At 54.5% G+C, this 18,463-nt stretch overlaps 1 protein-coding gene across 1 annotated transcript in view; it reads right to left on the minus strand.

The window, feature by feature from the left end:
- cac (calcium voltage-gated channel subunit cacophony) overlaps nucleotides 1-18,463 on the minus strand; it is a gene marked incomplete in the record, with an annotated part of 730,773 nt that overhangs the window by 622,613 nt on the left and 89,697 nt on the right.

Below are 18,463 nucleotides of genomic sequence, written 5' to 3' on the forward strand. Positions count from 1 at the left end.
ACTTTTCTCCTGATAATCTTCTCCATGACTTTGCATACTATACATGTCAGTGACACTGGTCTGTAGTTTAGTGCTTCATGTCTGTCTCCTTTTTTAAAGATTGTGGCTACATTTGCTGTCTTCCATGCCTCAGGCAATCTCCCTGTTTCGATAGATGTATTGAGTATTGTTGTTAGGGGTACACATAGCGCCTCTGCTCCCTCTATCAGGACCCATGGAGAGATGTTATCTGGCCCCATTGCCTTTGAGGTATCTAGCTCATTCAGAAGCCTCTTCACTTCTTCCTTGGTTGTGTGTACCGTGTCCAGCACTTGGTGGTGTGCCACACCTCTCCGTCTTTCTGGAGCCTCTTCTGTCTCCTCTGTGAACACTTCTTTGTATCTCTTGTTGAGTTCCTCACATACTTCACGGTTATTTCTTGTTGTCTCTCCTTCTTCCTTCCTTAGCCTGATTACCTGGTCCTTGACTGTTGTTTTCCTCCTGATGTGGCTGTATAACAGCTTCCGGTCAGATTTGGCTTTCGCTGTTATGTCGTTTTCATATTGTCGTTGGGCCTCCCTTCTTATCTGTGCATATTCGTTTCTGGCTCTACGACTGCTCTCCTTATTCTCCTGGGTCCTTTGCCTTCTATATTTCTTCCATTCCCTAGCACACTTGGTTTTTGCCTCCCTGCACCTTTGGGTGAACCATGGGCTCATCCTGGCTTTTTCATTATTCCTGTTACCCTTGGGTACAAACCTCTCCTCAGCCTCCTTGCACATTGTTGCTACATATTCCATCATCTCATTAACTGGCTTCCCTACCAGTTCTCTGTCCCACTGAACCTCGTTCAGGAAGTTCCTCATTCCTGTGTAGTCCCCTTTCTTGTAGTTTGGCTTCATTCGTCCTGGCCTTCCTGTGTGTGTGAGTGTGTGAGTGTGTGTGTGTGTGTGTGTGTGTGTGTGTGTGTGTGTGTGTGTGTGTGTGTGTGTGTGTGTGTGTGTGTGTGTGTGTGTGTGCGTGTGTGTGTGATATCCTGTGTGTTTGTGTCATCGTATATGTGTGTATGATCCGTGTGTGCGTGTATGTTCCTGAGTGTGTATGTGTATGATCCTGTGTGTGCACACCTATTTGTACTCACCTGTTTGTGGTTGCAGAGGTCGAGACATAGCTCCTGGCTCTGCCTCTTCATTGGTCGCTACTAGATCCTCTCTCTCCCTGCTCCATGAGATTTATCAAACCTCGTCTTAAAACTATGTATGATTCCCGCCTCCACTACGTCACTTCCCAGACTATTCCACTTCCTGACAACTCTTTGACTTAAGAGATACTTCCTAACATCCCTTTGACCATCTGAGTCTTCAACTTCCAATTGTGACCACTTGTTTCTGTGTCCCATCTCTGGAACATCGTGTCTCTGTCCACCTTGCTAATTCCTCGCAGTATTTACTATGTTGTTATCCTGTCTCCCCTAACTCTCCTGTCCTCTAGTGTCGTCAGGCCGATTTCCCTTAACCTTTCTTCGTAGGACATTCCCCTTCGTTTTGGAACTAGTCTTGTTGCAAACCTTTGCACTTTCTCTAATTTCTTGACGTGCTTGACCGGGTGTGGGTTCGAAACTGGTGCTGCATACTCCAGTATTAGCCTGACTTACACGGTGTACAGAATATTGAACGATTCCCTAATGAGGTATCAGAACGCTTTTCTCAGGTTTGCCAGGCGCCCATATGCTTCAGCAATTGTCTGGTTGATGTGCGCCTCAGATGTGCTCGGTATTATACTCGCCCCAAGGTCCTTTTCCTTGAGTGAGGTTTGCAGTCTTTGACCACCTAGTTTATACTCTGTCTGCGGTCTTCTTTGCCCTTCCCCGATCTTCATGACTTTGCATTTGGCAGGGTAATATTCGAGTAGCCAGTTGCTGGAGCAGGCTCTTAGCCTGTCCAGGTCTCCTTGTAATCCTGCCTAATCCTCATCTGATTTAATTCTCCTCATTAAATTCACATTATCTGCAAATAGGGGCACTTCTGAGTCTATCCCTTCCATCATGTCATTCACGTATACCAAAAATAGCACTTGTCCTGTGGAACCCGTCTCGTCACAGGCGCCCACTCTGACACCTCGTCACGTACTATGACTCATTGTTGCCTCCCTGTCAGGTATTCTCTGATCCATTGCAGTGCCTTTCCTGTTTTGCATAACTGATCCTCTAGCTTTTGCACTAATCTCTTGTGAGGAACTGTGTCGAAGGCCTTCTTGCAGTCCAAGAAAATGCAATCTACCCACACCTCTCTCTCGTTTTATTTCCGTTACCTTGTCATAAAACTCCAGTAGGTTTGTGACACAGGATTTTCCTTCCCTGAATCCGTGCTGGTTGTCATTTACAAACTTGTTCCATTCCTGGTGGTCCACCACCCTTCTCCTGTTAATCTTCTCCATAACTTTGCATACTATGCAAGTCAGTGGCACTGGTCTGTAGTTTAGTGTCTCGTGTCTGTCTCCTTTCTTATAAATTGGGACTACATTTTCTGTCTTCCATACCTCAGGCGATTTTCCAGTTTCAGTGAATGTGTTGAAAATTGTTGTTAGTGGCACACACAGCGTCTGTGCTCCCTCTCTAAGGACCCATGGAGAGATGTCCGGTTCCACCGCCTTTGAGGGATCAAGTTCACTTAGCAGCTTCTTCACCTCCTCCTTGGTTGTGTGTATTTCATCCATCACTTGTTGGTATATCCCTTGTTGGTGTACCTCCCCTGTTTTGACTTCCGGAGTCCTTTCTATTTCCACTTTAAATACTTCCTTAAATCTCATGTTGAGCTCCTCACATACTTCTTGGTCATGTCAGCTCCCCAACTTCCTTCCTCAGCCTGATTACCTGGTCCTTGACTATTGTCTTTCCCCTAATGTCGTTATATATCCGTGCATACTCGTTTCTGGCTCTTCGACTAATCTCTCTATTTTCCTGTGTCCTTTGTCTTCTGTAGTTTTTCCATTCTCTAGCATACTTAGTTTTTGCCTCCCTACACCTTTGGGTAAACCAAGGGCTTGTTCTGGTCTCCCCATTATTTGTATTGCCCTTGGGAACAAACCTTCCTCTGCCTCCTTATATTTCATTGTCACGTAGTCCATCATTTCATTTACTGATTTTCCTACCAATTCTCTTTCCCACTGAACCTCCTGCAGAAAGTTCCTAATGCCTATGTAGTCCCCCCTTTTGTAGTTTCACTTTTCCCATTCTACTCCTGTTACCCTCTCCAATTGTAACTCTGCTATGTATTCAGAACTCAGAACCACGTGATCACTAGCTCCAAGAGGCCTTTCATATGTGATGTCCTCGATGTCCAAGCTACTCGGGGTGGATATGAGGTCTAGTCTTGCTGGTTCATCCTCACCTCTCTTTCTGGTAGTGTCCCTAATCTGTTGATGCATGAGGTTTTCCAGTAACACATCCATCATCTTGGCTCTCCATTTTTCGGAACCCCCATGTGGCATGTGTGTGTATGATCCTCTGTGTGTGTGATCCGATGTATATGTGATCCTATGTGTGTGTGTGTGATTCTGTGTATGTGTGTATGATTCTGTGTGTGTGTGTGATCCTCTATGTGATCCTGTGTGTGTGTGTGGTCCTGTGTTTGTGTGTGATCTTGTGCGTGTGTGTGTGTGTGTGTGTGTGTGTGTGTACTCACCTAGTTGTACTCACCTAGTTGAGGTTGCGGGGGTCGAGTCCGAGCTCCTGGCCCCGCCTCTTCACTGATCGCTACTAGGTCACTCTCCCTGAGCCGTGAGCTTTATCATACCTCTGCTTAAAGCTATGTATGGATCCTGCCTCCACTACATCGCTTCCCAAACTATTCCACTTACTGACTACTCTGTGTGTGTGTGTGTGTGTGTGTGTGTGTGTGTGTGATCCTCTGTGTGTTTGTATGATGCTGTGTGTGTGTGTATGATGCTGTGTGTGTGTTCCTATGAGTGCGTATGATCCTGTGTGTGTGTGTGTGTGCGTGGGAGAAGAGAGAGGGGGCGAGTACCCCTCCTACATAACAAAATCTAAATAACCCCCTTCCTCCCCCTCCCCCCTTCGTTACTTCACCCCTGAACTTAATATTCCCGGTGTCTTGTAAACGTTGAAACTGTTGCTCAACCTTGAACTTTGAATGTTCAATATATCAGACGAACTTGTTGACGAAGTGTAGCTAGGTAGACCTATTGTCACACACACACACACACACACACACACACACACACACACACATACATACATACACACACACTGTAGGACAGGAGAGATAGAGGGGACATGATATCGACATACAAAATACTGAGAGGAAATGACAAGGTGGACAAAGACAGGATGTTCCAGAGATGGGACACAGCAACAAGAGGTCACAGATGAGTCACAGGGATGTTAGAAAGCATTTCTTCAGTCTCAGAGTTGTCAGGGAGTGGAATAGCCTGGATAGTGTTGTAGTCGAGGCAGGATTCATACATAGCTTTAAGAAGATGTATGATAAAGCTCACGGAGGGGGAAGAGTGACTGAGTAGCGGCCAGTTGAAAAGGCGGGGCCAGGAGCTGTGACTCGACCCCCGCAACCACAATTAGGTGAGTACACACACCCACATCTCACAGTGTATATGTTCTTCCAGTGACAGATGGCTATTGACAGAAAGAGAGACAGAGCGAGATAGAGAGAGAGAGAGAGAGAGAGAGAGAGAGAGACAAAGCGAGATAGATAGATAGAGAGAGAGAGAGAGAGAGAGAGAGAGAGAGAGAGAGAGAGAGAGAGAGAGAGATTTCAATTCTTGGTACCTAAAGTTTTCCTGTTTTTCCTCAGATTTTCGTCTCAGGGTTGAGGGGAGATGAGGGAAGGGGAGGGAATTGGGAAGGGATGGGAGAGGAGACAGAAAGGGGAGGAGGGAGAGGGGAAGGGATGGGAGAGGGGTAGGGGTATGAGAGGGGAAGGGATGGGAGAGGGGAAGGGGTGGGAGAGGGGAAGGGGTGGGAGAGGGGAAGGGATGGGAGAGGGGAAGGGGTGGGAGAGGGGAAGGGGTGGGAGAGGGGAAGGGGTGGGAGAGGGGGAAGGGGAGAATCTTCCTGTCACAATCAGAACTTAGTTTCTTTTTTTTTTTTTATCTTTTTCCTGTGGCTGACTTCCTGCTGACTCTCTCTCTCTCTCTCTCTCTCTCTCTCTCTCTCATTACACAGGGATTTACAAGGTTAAGGTTCCTAACTTTATTTTATTTTTTTTTATTCGCCGGTATTCTCCCGGCCCGGGTCTTTTCCAAGTAGTGGTGACCCGGCCTTGGCTCCCTATCTGGGGAGTGTCTCGAGACTTAAGTCTCCCATGGGAGGAGGTACAAGTACCCCCTCATCTTTGGGACCAAGTGTCCCCAGGCCTAGCCACATTCCCCGCCCTCACGGGGCTCGTAGGAAGAAGCTAGGCCTCTGGTCTGCCATCTACCCCGCCTCAAAGGGGCTCGTGGGGATGGCAGTCTTATGAGTTGCAGATGGTAGCAAACTCAGACCATGATCTAACTTTATTTACAAGCTAAGAGCTGTTACCTACTTCATTTCAATGAGGGAGGTAGTGGTGGAGATGGCAGGTAGTGGTGGACATGGCAGGTAGTGGTGGAGATGGCAGGTAGTGGTGGACATGGCAGGTAGTGGTGGAGATGGCAGGTAATGGTGGACATGGCAGGTAGTGGTGGAGATGGCAGGTAGTGGTGGACATGGCAGGTAGTGGTGGAGATGGCAGGTAGTGGTGGAGATGGCAGGTAGTGAGGGAGGTAGTGGTGGAGATGGCAAGGAGTGGTGGAGATGGCAGGGAGTGAGGGAGGTAGTGGTGGAGATGGCAAGGAGTGAGGGGAGGTAGTGGTGGAGATGGCAGAGAGTGAGGTAGGTAGTGGTGGAGATGGCAGGGAGTGAGGGAGGTAGTGGTGGAGATGGCAGGAAGGGAAGGAAGTAGTGGTGGAGATGGCAGAGAGTGAGGGAGGTAGTGGTGGCGATGGTAAAGAGTGAGGGAGGTAGTGTTGGAGATGGCAGGGAGTGAGGGAGGTAGTGGTGGAGATGGCAGGGAGTAAGGGAGGTAGTGGTGGAGATGGCAGAGAATGAGGGAGGTGGTGGTGGCGATGGCAAGGAGTGAGGGAGGTAGTGTTGGAGATGGCAGGGAGTGAGGGAGGTAGTGGTGGAGATGGCAGGGAGTGAGAGAGGTAGTGGTGGAGATGGCAGGGAGTGAGGGAGGTAGTGGTGGAGATGGCAGGGAGTGAGGGAGGTAGTGGTGGAGATGGAAAGGGGGCTGTGGTGGAGACGGGAGGGAGGGAGGGAGGCTGTGGTGGAAATGGGAGGGAGGGAGGGAAGCTGTGGTGGAGACGGGAGAGAGGTAGGGAGGCTGTGGTGGAGATGGGAGGGATGGAGGGAGGGAAGCTGTGGTGGAGACGGGAGAGAGGGAGGGAGGCTGTGGTGGAGATTGGAGGGCAGGAGGGAGGCTGTGGTGGAGACAGAGAGGTAGGGTGGCTGTGGTGGTGTTGGGATGGAGGGAGGGAAGCTGTGGTGGAGATGGGATGGAGGAGAAGCTGTGGATTTGAGACGGGAGGGAGGGAGGCTGTGGAGGAGATGGGAGGGATGGAGGGAGGCTGTTTTGGAGATGGGATGGAGGGAGGGAGGGAGGCTGTGGTGGAGATGGGAGGGAGGGAAGCTGTGGTGGAGACGGGAGAGAGGTAGGGAGGCTGTGGTGGAGATGGGAGGGATGGAGGGAGGGAAGCTGTGGTGGAGACGGGAGGGAGGGAGGCTGTGGTGGAGATGGGAGGGCAGGAGGGAGGTTGTGGTGGAGACGGGAGGGAGGGAGGCTGTGGTGGAGATGGGAGGGCAGGAGGGAGGCTGTGGGGTGGGAGACAGGGAGGGAGGGAGGCTGTGGTGGAGATGGGAGGGCAGAAGGGAGGTTGTGGTGGAGACGGGAGGGAGGGAGGCTGTGGTGGAGATGGGAGGGCAGGAGGGAGGCTGTGGTGGAGACGGGAGGGAGGGAGGCTGTGGTGGAGATGGGAGGGCAGGAGGGAGGCTGTGGTGGAGACAGTGTTGGTGAAGGCTTCTCCAACATTGTTTTATTTGTTGATCATTGATTATATTCTCTCCCCCTCCCGTCCCTCTCCCCCTCCCGTCCCTCTCCCCCTCCCGTCCCTCTCCCCCTCCCGTCCCTCTCCCCCTCCCGTCCCTCTCCCCTCCCGTCCCTCTCCCCTCCCGTCCTCTCCCCCTCCCGTCCCTCTCCCCTCCCGTCCCTCTCCCCCCTCCCGTCCCTCTCCTCCCGTCCTCCTCCCCCTCCCGTCCCTCTCCCCTCCCCGTCCCTCCCTCCCCCCTCCCGTCCCTCTCCCCCCTCCCGTCCCCTCGCCCCTCCCGTCCTCTCCCCCTCCCGTCCCTCCTCCCCCTCCCGTCCTCTCCTCCGTCCCTCTCCCCCCTCCCGTCCCTCTCCCCCTCCGTCCCTCCTCCCCCCTCCGTCCCTCCTCTCCCCTCCCCGTCCCTCTCCCCTCCCGTCCCTCTCCCCCCTCCCGTTACCTCTCCTCCCGTCCCTCTCCCCCCTCCTGTCCTCCTCCCCCTCCCGTCCTCCCCCTCCCCATCCCATCCCCTCCTCTCATCTCCCCCCTCCCGTCCCTCCCCTCCTCTCCCACTCCCATCCCTCCCAGATCCCCCCTCCTTAACACCCTCCTCCCCCTTCCAGGTGAGGCAGGAAGAAAAGTTTCATTGAACAGGTGAGAGAGAGAGAGAGAGAGAGAGAAAGAGAGAGAGAAAGTCTGTCTGTCTCTCTCTCTCTCTCTCTCTCTCTCTCTCTCTCTCTCTCTCTCTCTTGTTTAAAAAGATTGAATTCTGATGTAACATGGAACGTTTCTTGACCTGGGCTCCAGCCTGGTGTTCTGGGCTCCAGCCTGGTGTTCTGGGCTCCAGCCTGGTGTTCTGGGCTCCAGCCTGGTGTTCTGGGCTCCAGCCTGGTGTTCTGGGCTCCAGCCTGGTGTTCTGGGCTCCAGCCTGGTGTTCTGGATACTAGTCTGGTGTTCTGGACACCAGCTTGGTGTCCTAGGGTTGTTCTGGGTACCAGCCTTGTGTCCTAGTCCTGGGTACCAGCCTGGTGTTCTAGGGTTGTCCTAGGTGACAGCGTGGTGTCCTAGATCTGTCCTAGACACTAGCCTGGTGTCTTGGTGTTGTCCTGGGCTCCGGCCTGGTGTCCTGGGTACCAGCCTGGTGTTCTTTGCACCAGCTTGGTATCCTAGGGTTGTCCTGGGCTCTGATCTGATGTCCTAGGGTTGCCCTGGGGATCAGCCTGGTGTCCTAGAGTTGTCCTGGGCACCGGCCTGGTGTCCTGGGGTTGTCCTGGGCACCTGCCCGGTGTCTAGGGTTGTTCTGGGCACCAGCCTGGTGTCCTAGGGCTGTCCTGGGTACCAACCTTGTGTCCTAGGGTTGTCCTTGGCGCCAACTTGGTGTCCTAGGGTTGTCCTTGGCACCAGCATGGTGTCCTAGGGTTGTCCTGGGCACGGCCTGGTGTTCTAGGGTTGTCCTGGGCACCGACCTGGTGTCTTAGGGTTGTCCTAGGTACCAGCCTGGTGTCCTGGGCACCGGCCTGGTGTCCTAGGGCTGTCCTAGGTATCAGCCTGGTGGCCTGGGCACCAGCTTGGTGTTCTGGGCACCGGCCTGGTGTCATGGGGTTGTCTGGGGCACCGGCTTGGTGTCATGGGGTTGTCCTGGGCACCAGTCTTGTGTCCTGGGTTTGTCCTGGGCACCGGCGTGGTGTCCTGGGTTTGTCCTGGGCACCGACTTGGTGTCATGGGGTTGTCCTGGGCACCGGCTTTGTGTCATGGGGTTGTCCTGGGTACAGGTCTTGTGTCCTGGTGTTGTCCTGGGCACCGGTCTTGTGTCATGGGGTTGTCCTGGGCACCGGACTTGTGTCATGGGGTTGTCCTGGGCACCGGTCTTGTGTCATGGGGTTGTCCTGGGCACCGGACTTGTGTCATGGGGTTGTCCTGGGCACCGGGCTTGTGTCATGGGGTTGTCCTGGGCACCGGTCTTGCGTCATGGGGTTGTCCTGGGCACCGGTCTTGTGTCATGGGGCTGTCCTGGGCACCGGTCTTGTGTCATGGGGTTGTCCTGGGCACCGGTATTGTGCCATGGGGTTGTCCTGGGCACCAGCCTGGTGTCATGAGGTTGTTCTGGGCAGCGATCTTGTGTCATGGGGTTGTCCTGGGCAGCGATCTTGTGTCATGGGGTTGTCCTGGGCACCGGTATTGTGCCATGGGGTTGTCCTGGGCACCAGCCTGGTGTCATGAGGTTGTTCTGGGTACCGGTCTGGTGTCCTAGGGTTGTCCTGGGCACCGGCCTGTTTTCCTGGGGTTGTCCTGGGCACCGACCTGGTGTCCTAGGGTTGTCCTAGGTGCCAGCCTGCTGTCCTGGGCACCGACCTGGTGTCCTAGGGTTGTCCTGGGCACCGGCCTGGTGTCATGGGGTTGTCCTGGGTACAGGTCTAGTGTCCTAGGGTTGTCCTGGGCACCGGCCTGTTTTCCTGGGGTTGTCCTGGGCACCGACCTGGTGTCCTAGGGTTGTCCTAGGTGCCAGCCTGCTGTCCTGGGCACCGGCCTGGTGTCCTGGGGTTGTCCTAGGTGCCAGCCTGCTGTCCTGGGCACCGACCTGGTGTCCTTGGGTTGTCCTAGGTGCCAGCCAGCCTGGTGTCCTGGGGTTGTCCTGGGCACCGACCTGGTGTCCTAGGGTTGTCCTAGGTGCCAGCCTGGTGTCCTGTGCACCGACCTGGTGACCTAGGGTTGTCCTAGGTACCAGCCTGGTGTCCTGGGCACCGGCCTGGTGTCCTGGGGTTGTCCTGGGCACCGACTTGGTGTGCAGGACAATCCGGCTTATACCAGTGTCTTGCTGGGCATGAAAGCCGGTCATGTCTGGCTGTGGCTTGTCATGCATGGCTGACTCCTGCCTTCCTGGCTTACCTCAGACACCCCCTCCCCTCTACCCCCTCCCCTCTATCTTCTCCCTCACCCCCCTCCCTCTACCCCTCCCGCTACCCCCTCCCTCCTACTCCTCCCCACTATCCCCTCCATCTACCCCCCTCCCCTGCTCCCCCTCCCCACCCCTCCCCTCCCCTCCCATCCCCTCTGCCCCTCCCTCTGCCCCCTCCCCTCTACCCCCCTCCCCTCTACCACCTCCCGCTGCCCCCTCCCCTCTACCCCCTCCCCTACCCCCTCCCTCTTTCTTCCTGCCTCTACCACCTTATTATTGTTATTATTTTCTTCTTCCTCCCCTCCCCCTCCTCATCTTTCCTCCCTCCCCTCCATCATCTTTCCTCCCTCCCCCTACATCATCTTTCCTCCCCTCCCCCTCCATCATCTTTCCTCCCTCCCCCTCCATCATCTTTCCTCCCTCCCCTATCATCTTTCCTCCTCCCCTCCATCATCTTTCCTCCCTCCCCTCCATCATCTTTCCTCCCTCCCCTCCTCATCTTTCCTCCCCTCCCCTCCATCATCTTTCCTCCCCTCCCCTCCACATCTTTCCTCCCTCCCCCTCCATCATCTTTCCTCCCCTCCCCCTCCATCATCTTTCCTCCCCTCCCCTCCATCATCTTTCCTCCCCTCCCCCTCCATCTTTCCTCCCTCTCCCTCCATCATCTTTCCTCCCTCCCCCTCCATCATCTTTCCTCCCTCCCCCTCCATCATATTTCCACCCTCCCCCTCCATCATCTTTCCTCCCCTCCCCTCCATCATCTTTCCTCCCTCCCCTCCATCATCTTTCCTCCCCTCCCCTCCATCATCTTTCCTCCCTCCCCTCCATCATTTCACCCTCCCCCTCCATCATCTTTCCTCCCTCCCCTTCCATCATCTTTCCTCCCTCCCCCTCCATCATCTTTCCTCCCTCCCCCTCCATCATCTTTCCTCCCTCCCCTCCATCATCTTTCCTCCCTCCCCCTCCATCATCTTTCCTCCCCTCCCCCCTCCATCATCTTTCCTCCCTCCCCCTCCATCATCTTTCCTCCCTCCCCCTCCATCATCTTTCCTCCCTCCCCCTCCATCATCTTTCCTCCCTCCTCCTCCATCATCTTTCCTCCCTCCCCCTCCATCATCTTTCCTCCCTCCCCTACATCATCTTTCCTCCCTCCCCCCTCCATCATCTTTCCTCCCCTCCCCCTCCATCATCTTTCCTCCCTCCCCCCTCCATCATCTTTCCTCCCTCCCCCTCCATCATCTTTCCTCCCCTCCCCCTCCATCATCTTTCCTCCCCTCCCCTCCATCATCTTTCCTCCCTCCCCCTCCCATCATCTTTCCTCCCTCCCCCTCCATCCCCATCTTTCCTCCCCTCCCCCTCCGTTATCTTTCCTCCCTCCCCCTCCATCATCTTTCCTCCCTCCCCCTCCATCTTTCCTCCCTCCCCCTCCATCATTTCCTCCCTCCTCCTCCATCCCCATCTTTCCTCCCTCCCCCTCCATCATCTTTCCTCCCTCCCCTACATCATCTTTCCTCCCTCCCCCTCCATCATCTTTCCTCCCTCCCCTCCTATCTTTCCTCCCTCCCCCCTCCATCATCTTTCCTCCCTCCCCTCCATCATCTTTCCCCCCTCCCCTCCATCATCTTTCCTCCCTCCCCCTCCATCATCTTTCCTCCCTCCCCTCCATCATCTTTCCTCCCTCCCCCTCCATCATCTTTCCTCCCTCCCCCTCCATCATCTTTCCTCCCTCCCCCTCCATCATCTTTCCTCCCTCCCCCTCCATCATCTTCCTCCCTCCCCCCTCCATCATCTTTCCTCCCTCCCCTCCATCATCTTTCCTCCCCTCCCCCTCCATCATCCTCCCTCCCCTCCCCTCCACTCACCTTTCCTCCCTCCCCCCTCCATCATCTTTCCTCCCTCCCCCTCCACCTCATCTCCTCCCTCCCCTCCATCATCTTTCCACCCTCCCCTCCATCAACTTTCCTCCCCTCCCTCCATCATCTCCTCCTCCCCCTCCATCCATCTTTCCTCCCTCCCCCTCCATCATCTTTTTACCCCTCCCCCTCCATCATCTTTCCTCCCTCCCCTCCATCATCTTTCCTCCCTCCCCCTCCATCATCTTTCCTCCCTCCCCCTCCATCCATCATCTTTCCTCCCTCCCCCTCCATCATCTTTCCTCCCTCCCCCACCATCATCTTTCCTCCCTCCCCTCCATCATCTTTCCTCCCCTCCCCCTCCATCATCTTTCTCCCTCCCCTCCATCATCTTTCCTCCCTCCCCTCCATCATCTTTCCTCCCTCCCCCTCCATCATCTTTCCTCCCTCCCCTCCATCATCTTTCCTCCTCCCCTCCATCATCTTTCCTCCCTCCCCCTCCATCATCTTTCCTCCCTCCCCCTCCATCATCTTTCCTCCCTCCCCCTCCATCATCTTTCCTCCCTCCCCTCCATCATCTTCCTCCCCTCCCCTCATCCACATCTTTCCTCCCTCCCCTCCATCATCTTTCCTCCTCCCCCCTCCATCATCTTTCCTCCCCTCCCCCTCCATCATCTTTCCTCCTCCCCCTTCCATCATCTTTCCTCCCCTCCCCCTCCATCATCCTTTCCTCCCCTCCCCCTCCATCATCTTTCCTCCCCTCCCCCTCCATCATCTTTCCTCCCCTCCCCCTCCATCATCTTTCCTCCCCTCCCCTCCATCATCTTTCCTCCCTCCCCCTCCATCATCTTTCCTCCCCTCCCCTCTCCATCATCTTTCCTCCTCCTCCCCTCCATCATCTTTCCTCCCTCCCCCCTCCATCATCTTTCCTCCCTCCCCCCTCCATCATCTTTCCTCCCCTCCCCTCCATCATCTTTCCTCCCCTCCCGCTCCATCATCTTTCCTCCCCTCCCCCCTCCATCATCTTTCCTCCCCTCCCCTCCATCATCTTTCCATCCCTCCCCCTCCATCATCTTTCCTCCCCTCCCCTCCATCATCTTTCCTCCCCTCCCCTCCATCATCTTTCCTCCCCTCCCGCTCCATCATCTTTCCTCCCCCTCCCCCTCCATCATCTTTCCTCCTCCCGCCTCCATCATCTTTCCTCCCTCCCCGTCCATCATCTTTCCTCCCCTCCCCCTCCATCATCTTTCCTCCCTCTCCCTCCATCATCTTTCCTCACCCTCCCCCTCCATCATCTTTCCCCTCCCCTCCCCCATCATCATCCTTTCCTCCCATCACCCTCCATCATCTTTCCCTCCCTCCCCTCCATCCATCTTTCCTCCCTCCCCTCCATCATCTTTCCTCCCCCTCCCCCCTCCATCATCTTTCCTCCCCTCCCCTCCATCATCTTTCCTCCCTCCCCCTCCATCATTTTCCTCCCTCCCCCTTCCATCATCTTTCCTCCCTCCCCCTCCATCCACATCTTTCCTCCCCTCCCCCTCCATCATCTTTCCTCCCTCCCCCTCCATCTTTCCTCCCTCCCCCTCCATCATCTTTCCTCCCCTCCCCCTCCATCATCTTTCCTCCTCCTCCATCATCTTTCCTCCCCTCCCCCTCCATCATCTTTCCTCCCTCCCCCTCCATCATCTTTCCTCCCTCCTTCCATCATCTTTCCTCCCTCCCCCTCCATCATCTCCTTTCCTCCCTCCCCCTCCATCATCTTTCCTTCCTCCCCCTTCCATCATCTTTCCTCCCTCCCCTCCATCATCTTTCCTCCCTCCCCCTCCATCATCTTTCCTCCCTCCCCCTTCATCATCTTTCCTCCTCCCCCTCCATCATCTTTCCTCCCTCCCCTCCATCATCTTTCCTCCCCTCCCCCTCCATCATCTTTCCTTCCTCCCCTCCATCAACTTTCCTCCCTCCCCTCCATCATCTTTCCTCCCTCCCCCACCCCCTCCATTCATCTTTCCTCCCTCCCCCCTCCATCATCTCTCCTCCTCCCCCTCCCCATCATCTCTCCTCCCTCCCCTCCATCATCTTTCCTCCCTCCCCCTCCATCATCTTTCCTCCCTCCCCTCCATCATCTTTCCTCCCTCCCCTCCATCATCTTTCCTCCTCCCCCTCCATCATCTTTCCTCTCCTCCCCCTCCTATCATCTCCTCCTCCCCTCCCCTCCATCATCTTTCCTCCCCTCCCCCTCCATCATCTTTCCTCCTCCCCCTCCATCATCTTTCTCCCTCCCCCCTCCATCATCTTTCCTCCCTCACCCTCCATCATCTTTCCTCCCTCCCCTCCATCATCTTTCCTCCCTCCCCCTCCATCATCTTTCCTCCTCCCTCCCCCTCCATCATCTTTCCTTTCCTCCCCTCCATCATCTTTCCTCCCTCTCCCTCCATCATCTTTCCTCCCTCCCCCTCCATCATCTTTCCTCCCTCCCCCTCCATCATCTTTCCTCCCCTCCCCTCCATCATCTTTCCTCCCTCCCCCCTCCATCATCTTTCCTCCCTCCCCCTCCATCATTTTTCTCCTCCTCCCTCCTCCATCATCTTTCCTCCCTCCCCTTCCATCATCTTTCCTCCCTTCCCCTCCATCATCTTTCCTCCCTCCCCCCTCCATCATCTTTCCTCCCTCCCCCTCCATCATTTTTACTCCCTCCCCTTCCATCATCTTTCCTCCCTCCCCTTCCATCATCTTTCCTCCCCTCCCCTCCATCATTTTTCTTTCTCCCTCCCCCTCCATCATCTTTCCTCCCTCCCCCCTCCATCATTTTTATTCCTCCTCCCCTTCCATCATCTTTCCTCCCTCCCTTCCATCATCTTTCCTCCCCTCCCCTCCATCATCTTTCCTCCCTCCCCCGCCATCAACTTTCCTCCCTCCCCCTCCATCATCTTTCCTCCCTTCCCCTCCATCATCATTTCCTCCCTCCCCCCTCCATCATCTTTCCTCCCTTCCCCTCCATCATCCTCCCTCCCCCTCCCCATTCATCATCTTTCCTCCCATCCCCTCCATCATCTTTCCTCCCCTCCCCCTTCATCATCTTTCCTCCCCTCCCCCTCCATCATCTTTCCTCCTTTCCCCCTTCATCATTTTCCTCCCTCCCCCTTCATCATCTTTCCTCCCTCCCCTTCCTATCATCTTCCCTCCCCCTTCATCACCTTTCCTCCCTCCCCTTCATCATCTTCCCTCCCCTTCATCTTCTTTCCTCCCCTCCCCCTTCATCATCTTTCCTCCTCCCCCTTCATCATCTTTCCTCCCCTCCCCTCCATCTTTTCTCCCCTCCCCCTTCATCATTCTTTCCTCCCTCCCCCTTCATCATCTTTCCTCCCCTCCCCCTTCATCATCTATTTCCTCCCCCTCCTCTTCATCATCTTTACCTCCCCATCCCCTTCATCATCTCCTCCCCTCCCCCTTCATCATCATTCCTCCCTCCCCCTTCATCATCTTTCCTCCCCTCCCCTTCATCATCTTTCCTCCCCTCCCCTTCATCATCTTTTCTCCCTTCCCCTTCATCATCTTTCCTCCCCTCTCCCTTCATCATCTTTCCTCCCCTCCCCCTTCATCATCTTTCCTCTCCTCCCTTCCCCCTTCATCATCTTTCTCCCCTCCCCTTCATCATCTTTCCTCCCCTCCCCTTCATCATCTTTCCTCCCTCCCCAGTTCATTATCATTTCCTCCCCTCCCCTCCCCCTTCATCATCTTTCCTCCCTCCCCTCCCTTCATCATCTTTCCTCCCCTCCCCTTCATCTTTCTCCCCTCCCCCTTCATCTTTCCTCCCCTCCTCCTTCATCATCTTTCCTCCCCTCCCTCTTCATCATCTTTCCTCCCCTCCCCCTTCATCATCTTTTCTCCCCTCCCCTCCATCATCTTTCCTCCCCTCTCCCTTCATCATCTCCTCCCCTTCCCCCTTCATCCTCCTCCCCTCCTACATTCATCATCTTTCCCTCCCCTCCCTCTTCATCATCTTTCCCTCCCCTCCCCCTTACATCATCTTTTCTCCTCCCCCTTCATCATCTTTCTTTCCTCCTCCCCCATTCATCATCTTTCCCTCCCCCTCCCCATCATCCCCTTATCATTTCCTCCCCTCCCCCTTCATCATCTTTCCTCCCCTCCCTCCATCATTCATCATCCTTTCCCCCTCCCTCTTCATCATCTTTCCTCCCTCCCCCTTCATCATCTCTCCTCCCCTCCCCCTTCATCATCTTTCCTCCCTCCCCGTTCATCATCTTTCCTCCTTCCCTTCATCATCTTTCCTCCCCTTCCCCCTTCATCATCTTTCCTCCCTCCCCCTTCATCACTTTACCTCCCTCCCCCTTCATCATCTTTCCTCCCTTCCCCCTTCATCATCTTTCCTCCCCTCCCCATCATTTCTCCTGTCTTTTCTCCCCCTCCTCTTTTTCTCTCTCATCTCCTCTCCCCTCCCCTTCCCCCCCCACCCCTGACTGGGTGGTCGCCACGTCAATACCAATACCTGCTACTGCAGACGGCGTGTCTGTGGGCGTGCGTGTGGGCGTACATGTGGGTGTGTGTGTGTGTGTTTGGGCGTGCATGTGGGCGTGTGTGTGTGTGTGTTTTGGCGTGCATGTGGGCGTGCGTGTGGGCGTGCATGTGGGCGTGTGTGTGTGTGTGTGTTTCGGCGTGCGTGTGGGCGTGCATGTGGGCGTGTGTGTGTGTGTGTGTGTATACAGAGAGAGGAAGACTTAGAGGGATGTTGGGAAGCACTTCTTCAGCATGTAGCTCGCATATTACCTATGATTTACCTGTGATAAGTTAGGTCTTGATGGTGTCCATGTTGTCACCCTCCCTCCCCCTTCTACCACTGGAGGTGGAGGGAAGGGGAAGGGGAAGGGGGAGGGGGAGGGAGTGTGACATTAAATACTTACTCTTATCTCTAATTACATAGTTAATTACCACGTGATTATTACCTCTATCTCTCTCTCTCTGTCTGTCTGTCTCTCTCTCTCTCTCTCTCTCTCTCTCTCTCTCTCTCTCTCTCTCTCTCTCTCTCTCTCTCTCTCTCTCTCTCTCTCTCTCTCTGTCTCTCTCTTCTCTCTCTCTCTCTCTCTCTCTCTCTCTCTCTCTCTCTCTCTCTCTCTCTCTCTCTCTCTCTCTCTCTCTCTCTCTCTCTCTCTCTCTCTCTCTCTCTCTCTCTCTCTCTCTCTCTCTCTCTCTCTCTCTCTCTCTCTCTCTCTCTCTCTCTCTCTCTCTCTCTCTCTCTCTCTCTCTCTCTCTCTCTCTCTCTCTCTCTCTCTCTCTCTCTCTCTCTCTCTCTCTCTCTCTCTCTCTCTCTCTCTCTCTCTCTCTCTCTCTCTCTCTGTCTCTCTCTCTCCTCTCTCTCTCTCTCTCTCTCTCTCTCTCTCTCTCTCTCTCTCTCTCTCTCTCTCTCTCTCTCTCTCTCTCTCTCTCTCTTCTCTCTCTCTCTCTCTCTCTCTCTCTCTCTCTCTCTCTCTCTCTCTCTCTCTCTCTCTCTCTCTCTCTCTCTCTCTCTCTCTCTCTCTCTCCTTCAAGTTGATACCAGGTTGATACCACCCTGCTACTCCCACACTGTGTCTTTTACCCGATGGTGTGACCAGTCTAGTTGTTAGTGCTAGCAGCAAGCAGAACACCGACTCCACCTGGGGTGGGTTGGTAACCCAGGATGATGTAAAGCCAGGCAATGTGTGTGTTTGTGTATGTGGGTTTGTTTGTTTGTGTGTACTCACCTAGTTGTACTCACCTAGTTGAGGTTGCGGGGGTCGAGTCCGAGCTCCTGGCCCCGCCTCTTCACTGATCGCTACTAGGTCACTCTCCCTGAGCCGTGAGCTTTATCATACCTCTGCTTAAAGCTATGTATGGATCCTGCCTCCACTACATCGCTTCCCAAACTATTCCACTTACTGACTACTCTGTGGCTGAAGAAATACTTCCTAACATCCCTGTGATTCATCTGTGTCTTCAGCTTCCAACTGTGTCCCCTTGTTACTGTGTCCAATCTCTGGAACATCCTGTCTTTGTCCACCTTGTCAATTCCTCTCAGTATTTTGTATGTCGTTATCATGTCCCCCCTATCTCTCCTGTCCTCCAGTGTCGTCAGGTTGATTTCCCTTAACCTCTCCTCGTAGGACATACCTCTTAGCTCTGGGACTAGTCTTGTTGCAAACCTTTGCACTTTCTCTAGTTTCTTTACGTGCTTGGCTAGGTGTGGGTTCCAAACTGGTGCCGCATACTCCAATATGGGCCTAACGTACACGGTGTACAGGGTCCTGAACGATTCCTTATTAAGATGTCGGAATGCTGTTCTGAGGTTTGCTAGGCGCCCATATGCTGCAGCAGTTATTTGGTTGATGTGCGCTTCAGGAGATGTGCCTGGTGTTATACTCACCCCAAGATCTTTTTCCTTGAGTGAGGTTTGTAGTCTCTGACCCCCTAGACTGTACTCCGTCTGCGGCCTTCTTTGCCCTTCCCCAATCTTCATGACTTTGCACTTGGTGGGATTGAACTCCAGGAGCCAATTGCTGGACCAGGTCTGCAGCCTGTCCAGATCCCTTTGTAGTTCTGCCTGGTCTTCGATCGAGTGTATTCTTCTCATCAACTACACGTCATCTGCAAACAGGGACACCTCAGAGTCTATTCCTTCCGT

Source organism: Cherax quadricarinatus, chromosome 84 (genome assembly GCF_038502225.1).
Source record: "Cherax quadricarinatus isolate ZL_2023a chromosome 84, ASM3850222v1, whole genome shotgun sequence".
Lineage (NCBI taxonomy): Eukaryota > Metazoa > Arthropoda > Malacostraca > Decapoda > Parastacidae > Cherax > Cherax quadricarinatus.